This window comes from Pinus tabuliformis, chromosome 9, assembly GCF_031772625.1.
Source record: "Pinus tabuliformis cultivar Carrire ecotype Pingquan chromosome 9, CPIR1, whole genome shotgun sequence".
Lineage (NCBI taxonomy): Eukaryota > Viridiplantae > Streptophyta > Pinopsida > Pinales > Pinaceae > Pinus > Pinus tabuliformis.
The window spans coordinates 1,375,106,558-1,375,115,694 of record NC_142307.1 but is presented as its reverse complement, the minus strand read 5'-3'; positions in this window follow the sequence as shown (position 1 = coordinate 1,375,115,694).

The following is a 9,137-nucleotide window of genomic DNA, read 5'->3' as shown; positions in this document are numbered from 1 at the left end:
ACATGACGTGGATTGTATTTGTTAAATGATATGATTATGATAACGATGATTATGTTTTTGTTTGTTAAATGTCATGCTTTATGTTGTTTGATGATATGATGGTGATAATGAGAGTGAGAGAGATAATGAGAGTGTGGGGCGGGAGAGAGGGAGAGAGTAGAAGAGGGGTGGACGGAGAGATGTAGAGGGGGCAGGGGAGAAGGGGGGAGAGAGAGAGAGAGAGAGAGAGAGGAGGGAGGGAGAGAGAGAGTGTGTGTGTGTGAGAGGGAGAGGGGGAGGGAGAGAATGGGAGAGAGGGGGAGAGGGGAAGAGAGTTATAGAGAGAGATAGAGAGAGAGGGCTAGAGATCTAGAGAGAGAGGTGGAGAAGGGAGGGTGAGAGAGAGGGGGCAAGAGGGGGGGCTGGTAGGGAGAGGGGAGGGAGGATAAGGAGAGGGAGAGAGGGAGGAAGAGAGGCATAGAGAGAGATATGTGGATGCATAGAGGGGGAGTAGTAGCAAGAAGGCGAGAGAGAAAGATAGGTGGAGGGGGAGGAGGAGGGAGAGAGATGGGGGAGGAGGAGAGGTTGTGCGAGAGGGAGAGGGGGAGCATGAGAGGAAGAGAGAGGGATAGGGAGAGAGAGAGGGAGAGGGAAGGGGAGGAGGAGGCGGAGGTAGAGGAGGAAAGGGAAGGAGAGAACGATGGGCATAGGGAGAGGGAGAGGGAGAGAGATAACAACAGAGACAAAGGAGAGAGAGAGAGAGAGAGAGAGAGAGGAGAGGGGGGGGGGGGGGGAGAGAGAGAGATATGAAGGGGAGAAAGGAGGATAGAGAGAGTGGTAGAGAGAGAGATAGGTGGGGGAAGAGAGGGGGAGCACGAGAGGGGAGCTCGAGCGTGAGGAGGAGAGAGTGAGAGAGGTGGATGGGGAGAGGGAGAGATAGAGGGAGAGAGAGAAGGAGAGGTAGAGGGGGGAGAGAGAGGGAGAGACAGAGTCTAAGAGGGGAGGGTGTGGTGAAGAGAGCGAGAGAGGGGGAGAGACAGATAGAGAGAGAGGGAGAGGGAGAGAGAGGGGGAGGAGGAGGGAGAGGGGGAGGGGGAGCGGGAGGGAAAGGGGGAGCGGGAGGGAGAGTGGGAGAGAGTGTGATAGGGAGAGGAGGAGATGGATAGTGAGGGAAATAACGAGAGAGCAAAGGGAGGGAGGAGAGGAAGAGAGAGAGAGAGACAGGGAGTGGGGGTAGGATGGGGAGAGAAAGGAAGGGAGCGAGAGGGAGAGGGAGAGAGGGAGTGAGAGGGAGAGAGGGAGAGAGAGGGTTGAGGGGAAGTGATAGGTGGAGAGAGATGGAGAGGGGGAGAGGGTGGGAGTGTGGGAAGGCGAGAGAATGGGAGAGGGTGATAGGTAGAGGGAGAAGAAGAGGAGGTAAGAGGAAGAGAGAGAGTGGGATAGAGGAGCGAGGGTGGAGAGGGAGAGAGATGGAGAGAGGGAGAAAGGAGGGAGGAAGGAGACCAAGAGAGATGGAGAGGGAGAGAAAAAGAGATAGGTAGAGGGAGAGGGGGAGAGAGAGAGAGATAGAGAGAGTGATAGAGAGAGAGGAGGGAGAATGAGAGAGAGAGAGAGGAGGGAGAGGAGAGAGAGGGAAACGATATGGGAGAGGGGGAGAGAGAGAGAAGTGGGAGAGAGAGAGAGAGAGAGAGAGGTTGAGGGAGGCGAGGGGAGAGAGAGCTAGAGATAGAGGGGGAGGGAAGAGAGAGTGCGAGGGGTAGGGAGAGATAGGGGGAGAGAAGGGGAGAGAGAGAGAGAGAGAGAGAGAGAGAGAGAGAGAGAGAGAGAGAGGAGGAGGGAGAGAGAGAGAGGGAGAGGAGGATAGGGAGGGGGAGAGGGGGATAGGGAGAGCGGGAGAGAGGGGGAGGAGTATAGAAAGAGAAAGATGGGGGAGAGAGTGGTAGAGGGAGAGGCAGTGTTGGATAAGGAGGGGAAGAGAGTGGGAGAGGGGAGAGAGAGGGGAGAGGAAGACATAGAGAGAGAGGAGGAGGGAGAGAGTGGGAGGGGGCGAGTAGGAGAGAGAGTGGGAGAGGGAGACGGAAAGGAGAAGAGAGCAAGTGAGTGGGAGTGCAAGAGGGAGAGTGAGAGGGATAGGGAAAGGGAGCAAGAGGAGGTGATGGTGTAGGAAGAGAGAGAGAGAGGGGGAGAGGTAGAGTTTTGGGGGTATGGAAAGGGAGAGGGACATGGAGAGGGGAAGAGGGTGGGAGAGGGGGAAGGGGAAATGGCATGATAGGGGGATAGGGATAGGGAGAGGGAGAGGGAGAGGAAAGCAGAGTGCAGGAGAGAGGAGAGAGAGAGAGAGAGGGATAGGGAGAGAGGAGGAGAGAGAGAGAGAGATATGGAGGGAGGGAGGGTGAGAGAGAGAGAGAGGGGGGAGGGAGAGTGGGAGAGAAAGGGAGAGAGGTGTGTGGAGAACGGGGGGAAGTGGTGGAGAATTAGAGGGAGAGGTGGAGAGGGAAGAAGAGAGAGATGGTGCTGGAAGGGGGGAGAGAGATAAATAGAGTGAGGGGGATCGAGATAGTGAGGGAGAGGAGGAGGGAGAGAGCAAGGGTGAGGGAGAGAGAGGTTGGGAGGGAGAGGGAGAAAGAGAGAGTTTTGGGAGAGAGGGAGAGGGAGAGGGGGAGAGAGGGGGATGAAGAGAGAGAGAGAGAGAGAGAGAGGAAAATGGGGGAGAGAGTGGGAGAGGGAGAGTTCAAGCAAGAAGAGGAGGGGAAGAGAGAGGGAGTGGGGGAGGCAGAGGGTAGAGAGAGAGAGAGAGAGAGAGAGAGAGAGAGAGAGAGAGAGAGTAGGAGGGGGAGATAGGAAGATTGATGGGAAGAGAGCTGAAGAGGGGGAGGGGAAGAGGGTGAGGAAGAAGGAGAGAGACAGAGATAGGGAGAGCAATAGGGAAAGGGAGAGATAGAGGGAGAGGGGAGTACGAGTGGGAGGGGGAGAAAGCAAGAGAAGGGGATGGGGAGAGAGGGAGAGAGGGGAGAGAGAGAGTAGGAGATAGAGTTAGAGAGGGGAGGGTGGAGTGAAGAGAATGAGAGGGGAGGAGAGGGAGATGGAGAGAGTGGGACGGGGGGAGAGAGGGGAAGGAGGAGTGAGAGGGGAGAGGAAGAGGAGGAGAGAGTGTGATAAGGGGAGGGGGAGACAGATAATGAGGGAAATAGTGGGAGAGTGGAGGGAGGGAGTAGAGGTAGAGAGGGAGAGAGAGAGGTAGTGGGGGTAGGAGGGGAAGAGAGAGGATGGGAGAGAGAGGGAGAGGGAGAGAGGGAGAGATAGGGATGGTGGGATGGAGAGGGAGAAAGAAGAGAGGAGGAAGCAGTTGGGGAGAGAGAGGGAGGGAGTGGGGGAGAGAAAGAGGGGGCCAGGGTAGGGGGAGGGAAAGAGAGGGAGAGAGAGAGAGCAAGGGGAGAAATAGAGTTTGGGGGGAGAGAAAGAGAGAGGGAGCGAGGAGAAGAGGGAGAGGGGGTGGGAGAGGGAGAGGGAGATTTAGGAATAGAGGGATAGGGAGGGATAGGGCATGGATGATTATCGAGGGAGGAGGAGATATAGAGAGAGAAAGAGTATGAGGTGGAGAGACAGAGGGAGGGAGGGAGGGAGGGAGGAGGGGGAAAGAGAGGGGGAGAGAGAGAGAGAGATAGGGTGATAAAGGGAGAGAGAGAGAGGGTGATAAAGGGAGAGAGAGAGAGAGAGAGAGAGAGAGAGAGAGAGAGAGAGAGAGATAGGGTGATAAAGGGAGAGAGAGAGGGTGGGGAGTGAAGGATAGGTGGAGAGAGATGGAGAGATGGAGAGGGTGGGAGTGGGGGAAGGCGAGATGGTTGGAGACGGGGAGGGGTAGAGGGAGAAGAAGAGGGACTGAGAGGAAGAGAGAGGAAGAGAGAGAGCGGGAGAGAGGAGGGAGGGTGGAGAGGGAGATAGAGGCAGAGAGGGAGAGAGGAAGAAGGGAGGAGATCGAGAGAGAGGGAGAGAGGGAGAGAGAACAAGATATTTAGAGGGAAAGGGGAATAGAGAGAGAGAGAGATAAAGAGAGAGGGAGAGAAGGGGAAGGGAGAATGAGAGAGGGAGGGAGGGAGAGGGAGAGGGGGGAAAGGGGATGGGAGAGGGGGAGAGAGAGAGAAGAGAGAGAGGGGGAGAGAGAGGGAGAGAGAGAGGTGGATGGAGGCGGGGAGAGAGAGAGCTAGAGAGAGGAGGAGGGGAGATAGAGAGGGGTAGTGATAGAGGGGTGGAGGGGAGAGAGGGAGAGGGGGAGAGGGAGAGGAGGAGAGAGGGGATGTTGAGAGATGAGGAGGAGAGAGGTGGAGTGGGAGAAGGAGGGGAAGAGTCCGGGAGAGGGGAAAGGGGGAGGGAGAGGAAGATATAGAGGAGGAGAGGGTGGGAGATGGAGAGAGAGAGAGAGATGAGGAGAGAGAGGGGGGAGAGAGAGGATGACAGGCAGATGGAGAGGGGGAGTGAGAGGAGTAGACAGTGAAATATGTGGGGGGAGAGTATGATTTGGAGAGGGGGAGTTGGAATGGGATGGGGAGAGAGTGAGAGGGGGAGATGGAGAGGGAGAAGGAGGGGGGATGGCCACGGGGAGAGAGACTGAAAGAGAGATTGGGAGAGAGGGTGGGGTTAGGGAGTATAATGGGAGAGGGGGAGATGGAGACAGAGAGAGAGACGGAGAGGGAGAGGGGGAATGAGATGAGGAGAAGGGAATTGCAAAAATAACATTCAAAACTAATAATCTCAATTTGAGTTATCAGATTGTTATGTATGCAACGAAAACATGAAAGAAGCATATTGTCATTAACATGCAGTTGTGTGTAGCTAACAAGTTCAGATGTAATGAAAATAGAAGATTTAAAATGAAAATAATGTGGGGTGGGCAGAGAGATGTAGAGGGGGCAGGGTTGGAGGGGGGGGAGAGAGAGAGGAGGGAGGGAGAGAGAGAGAGATAGAGAGTGAGAGCGAGAGGGGGAGGGAGAGAAGGGAAGAGAGAGGGATAGGGGAAGAGAGTTATAGAGAGAGATAGAGGGAGAGGGGGAGAGATCTAGAGAGAGGAGGAGGAGGGAGGGTGAGAGAGAGGGGGTGAGAGAGATAGGGGGGGAGATGGAGAGGGGAGGGAGGATAAGGAGAGGGAGAGGTGGGGGAGATGGAGAGGGGGAGGAAGAGAGGCACAGATAGAGATATGTGGGTGCAAAGAGGGGGAGCGGGAGCAGGAAGGGGAGAGAACGAGAGAGGCGGAGGGGGAGAGGGATCGAGAGAGGGGGGGAGGACAGGTTGTGAAAAAGGGAGAGTGGCAGAGAGAGGGAGAGGGGTAGTGGGAGAGGAAGAGAGCAGGATAGGGAGAGGGAAGGGGATGGGGAGGCGAAGGCAGAGGAGGAAGGGGAAGGAGAGAGAGATGGGCATAGGGAGAGGGAGAGGGAAGGAGATAATAGGAGAGACAAAGGAGAGAGAGAGAGAGAGAGAGGAGAGAGAGAGAGAGAGAGAGAGAGAGAGAGAGAGAGAGAGAGAGAGAGAGAGAGAGATGGAGATAGGGAGGGGGAAAGAAGAGAAGGGGAGGGAGAGGGTGAGAGAGAGAGAGGGTGTGAAATAGAGGGAGGGGGCGAGAGAGGGAGAGAGACAGGGAGAGAGAAAGAGAGATATGAGGGGGAGAGAGGGGAAGGGAGAGGGGTAGAGGGAGAGATAAGTCGGGGAAGATAGGGGGAGATGGGTCGGGGAGTAAGAGCGGGAGGGAGAGAGAGCGAGATAGGGTGATGGGGAGAGGGAGAGAGAGAGGGAGAGAGTGGGACACAGTGTCAGAGAGGGGAGGGTGTGGTGAAGAGAGCGAGAGAGGAGGAGAGGGAGATGGAGAGAGATGGAGAGGGAGAGAGGGAGTGGAGGAGGGAGAGGGGGAGGGGGAGGAGGAGGAAGTGTGATAGGGGGAGGAGGAGATGGATAGTGAGGGAAATAGCAGGGGAGAAGAGGGAGGGAAAAGAGGAACAGAGAGAGAGAGACATAGGGAGTGAGGGTAGGAGGGGGAGTGAGAGGAAGGAAGAGAGAGGGAGAGGGAGAGATGGAGTGAGAGGTAGAGAGGGATAGAGAGGGTTGGGGTGAAGGGATAGGTGGAGAGAGATGGAGAGGGGAGAGGGTGGGAGTGGGGGAAGGTGAGATGACGGGAGTGGGAGAGATAGAGGGAGAAGAAGAGGAAGTGAGAGGAAGAGAGAGTAGGAGAGAGGTGGGAGGGTGGAGAGGGAGAGAGATGGAGAGACGGAGAGAGGAGGGAGGGAGGAGATTGAGAGAGAGGGAGAGGGAGAGAAAAAGAGATAGGTAGAGGGAGAGGGGGAGAGAGATAGAGAGAGAGATATGAGGGAGAACGAGAGAGAAAGGGAGAGAGGTAAAAGGGATGGTAGAGGGTGAGAGAGGGAGAAAGAGGGAGACGGGGAGAGAGAGGTGGAGGGAGTCTGGCAGAGATAGAGCTAGAGATTGAGGGGGAGGGGAGAGAGTGAGAGGGGTAGGGAGAGAGGGGCAAGGGAAAGATAGGGGGAGGGAAGGGGGGGTAGAGAGAGAGAGAGGAGATGAGAGAGAGGGAGATCAGGAGAGGGAGAGTGGGATAAGGAGGGGAAGAGAGTGGGATAAGGGAAAGGGGAGAGGGAGATGGAGAGAGAGAGAGAGAGAGAGAGAGAGAGAGAGAGAGAGAGAGAGAGAGAGATGAGAGGAGGGGGAGGAGGAGAAAGAGAGAGATGATGATAGGAAGAGAGAGAGGAGAGAGAGAGAGAGAGAGAGAGAGAGAGAGAGGAAGAAGGAGAGAGATAGAGATAGGGAGAGGGAGAGGGAGAGGGAGAGATAGAGGGAGAGGGGAGCAAGACCAATAGGGGGAGAAAGCAAGAGAAGGGTATGGGGAGAGGGAGAGAGGGGGAGAGAGACAAGGAGAGGTAGAGGGGAGAGAGAGAGGAGGAGATAGAGTCTTAGAGGGGAGGGTGGAGTGAAGAGAGAAAGAGGGGGGGAGAGGGAGAGAGTGGGAGAGGGGGAGAGATGGTGGGGAGGAGTGAGAGGGGGATGAAGAGGAGGAGAGAGTGTGATAGGGGGAGGGGGGAGACGGATAGTGAGAGAAATAGTGCGAGAGTGGAGGGAGGGAGGAGAGGGAGAGAGAGAAAGTGAGAGAGGTAGTGGGGGTAGGAGGGGGAGAGAGAGGATGGGAGAGAGAGGAAGAGGGAGAGAGGGAGAGTTAGGGATCGTGGGATGGAGAGTGAGAAGGAAGAGAGGCGGAAGCAGTTGGAAAGAGAGAGGGAGGGAGTGGGAGAGAGACAGGAGGGCCACGGTAGGGGGAGCGAAAGAGAGGGTGAGAGAGAGAGGTAGGGGAGAAATAGAGTTTGGGGGGAGAGAAAGAGAGAGGAAGCGAGGGAAAGAGGGAGAGGGGGAGAGGGAGAGGGAGATTTAGAAAGAGAGTGATAAGGAGGGATAGGGGGTGGGTGATGATCAAGGGAGGAGGAGATATAGAGAGAGAAAGAGTATGAGGGGGAGAGAGAGAGGGAGGGAGGAGGGGGAAGAGAGACAGAGAGGGAAGGAGTGTATAAGAGAGAGAGAGAGAGAGAGAGATGGGGTGATAAAGAGAGAGAGGGGGTGGGAAGGGAAGGATAGGTGGAGAGGTATTGAGAGGGGAAGAGGGTAGGAGTGGGGGAAGGCAAGATGGTGGGAGATGGGGAGGGGTAGAGGGAGAAGAAGAGGAAGTGAGAGGAGGAGAGAGTGCAGGATAGAGGAGGGATGGTGGAGAGGGAGAGAGAAGGAGAGAGGGAGAGAGGAATAAGGGAGGATATCGAGAGAGAGGGAGAGAGAAAGAGATAGGTAGAGGGAGAGGGGGATAGATAGAGAGAGAGAGAGAGAGAGAGAGAGAGAGAGGGAGAGAGGGGGGAGGGAGAATGAGAGAAAGAGGGAGGGAGAGGGAGAGAGGGAAAGGGGATGGGAGATGGGGGAGAGAGACAGAAAGAGGGAGAGGGGAAGAGAGAGGGAGAGAGAGAGTTGGAGGGAGGTGGGGAGAGAGAGAGCTAGAGAAAGAGGAGGAGGAGAGAGAGGTAGAGAGGGGTAGTGATAGAGGGTTGAGAGGAGAGAGAGAGGGGGAAGGATAGGAAGAGAGAGAGGGGGAGGGGAGAGATGGAGAGGGGGAGAAGGACAGGAGGAGAGAGGGGGACGATGAGAGAGGGGGAGGAGAAAGGGGAGGGGAGAGAGTGGGAAAGGGAGAGGTGGTGTGGGAGAAGGAGGGAAAGAGACCAGGAAAGGGGAAAGGAGGAGGGAGAGGAAGAGATAGAGGAAGAGACGGGGAGAGAGAGAGGCATACAAGGGTAGAGGGAGAGAGAGAGAGAGAGAGAGAGAGAGAGAGATGAGGAGAGCGAGGGGGAAGAGAGGATGATAGGTAGAGGGTGAAGGGGAGCAAAATCAATAGATAGTGATATAGGTGTGAGCAGAGAGGATGAGGGGGAGAGTATGATTGGGAGAGGGGGAGTTGGAATGGGATGGGGAGAGAATGAGAGGGGGAGAGGGAGTGGGAGAGAGGGGGGGAGGGACAAGGGAAGAGAGACTGAAAGAGAGATTGGGAGAGAGGGAGGGGTTAGGGTGTATAATGGGAGAGGGGGAGATGGAAACAGAGAGAGAGAGAGGGAGAGGGAGGGAGAGGGCGAATGAGATGAGGGGAAGGGAATGCAAAAAGTAACATTCAAAACTGATAATCTCAGTTTGAGTTATCAAATTGTTATGTATGCAACAAAAACATGAAAGAAGCATATCGTCTTTAACATGCAGGCGTGTGTAGCCAACAAGTTTAGATGTAATGAAAATAGAAGATTTAAAATGAAAATAATGTGGGGTGCGTGGAGAGATGTAGAGGGGGTTGGGGTGGAGGGGGAGAGAGAGAGGAGGAGGGAGGGAGAGAGGGAGGAGGGAGGGAGAGAGAGGGATAGACAGTGAGAGCGAGAGGGGCAGGGAGAGAAAGGAAGAGAGAGGGATAGGGGAAGAGTTGGAGGGAGGTGGGGAGAGAGAGAGCTAGAGAGAGAGGACGAGGAGAGAGAGATAGAGAGGGGTACTAATAGAGGGTCGAGGGGGAGAGAGGGGGAGGGATAGGAAGAGAGAGATGGGGGAGGGGGAGAGAGGGATAGGAGGAGAGAGGGGGAGGATGAGAGAGG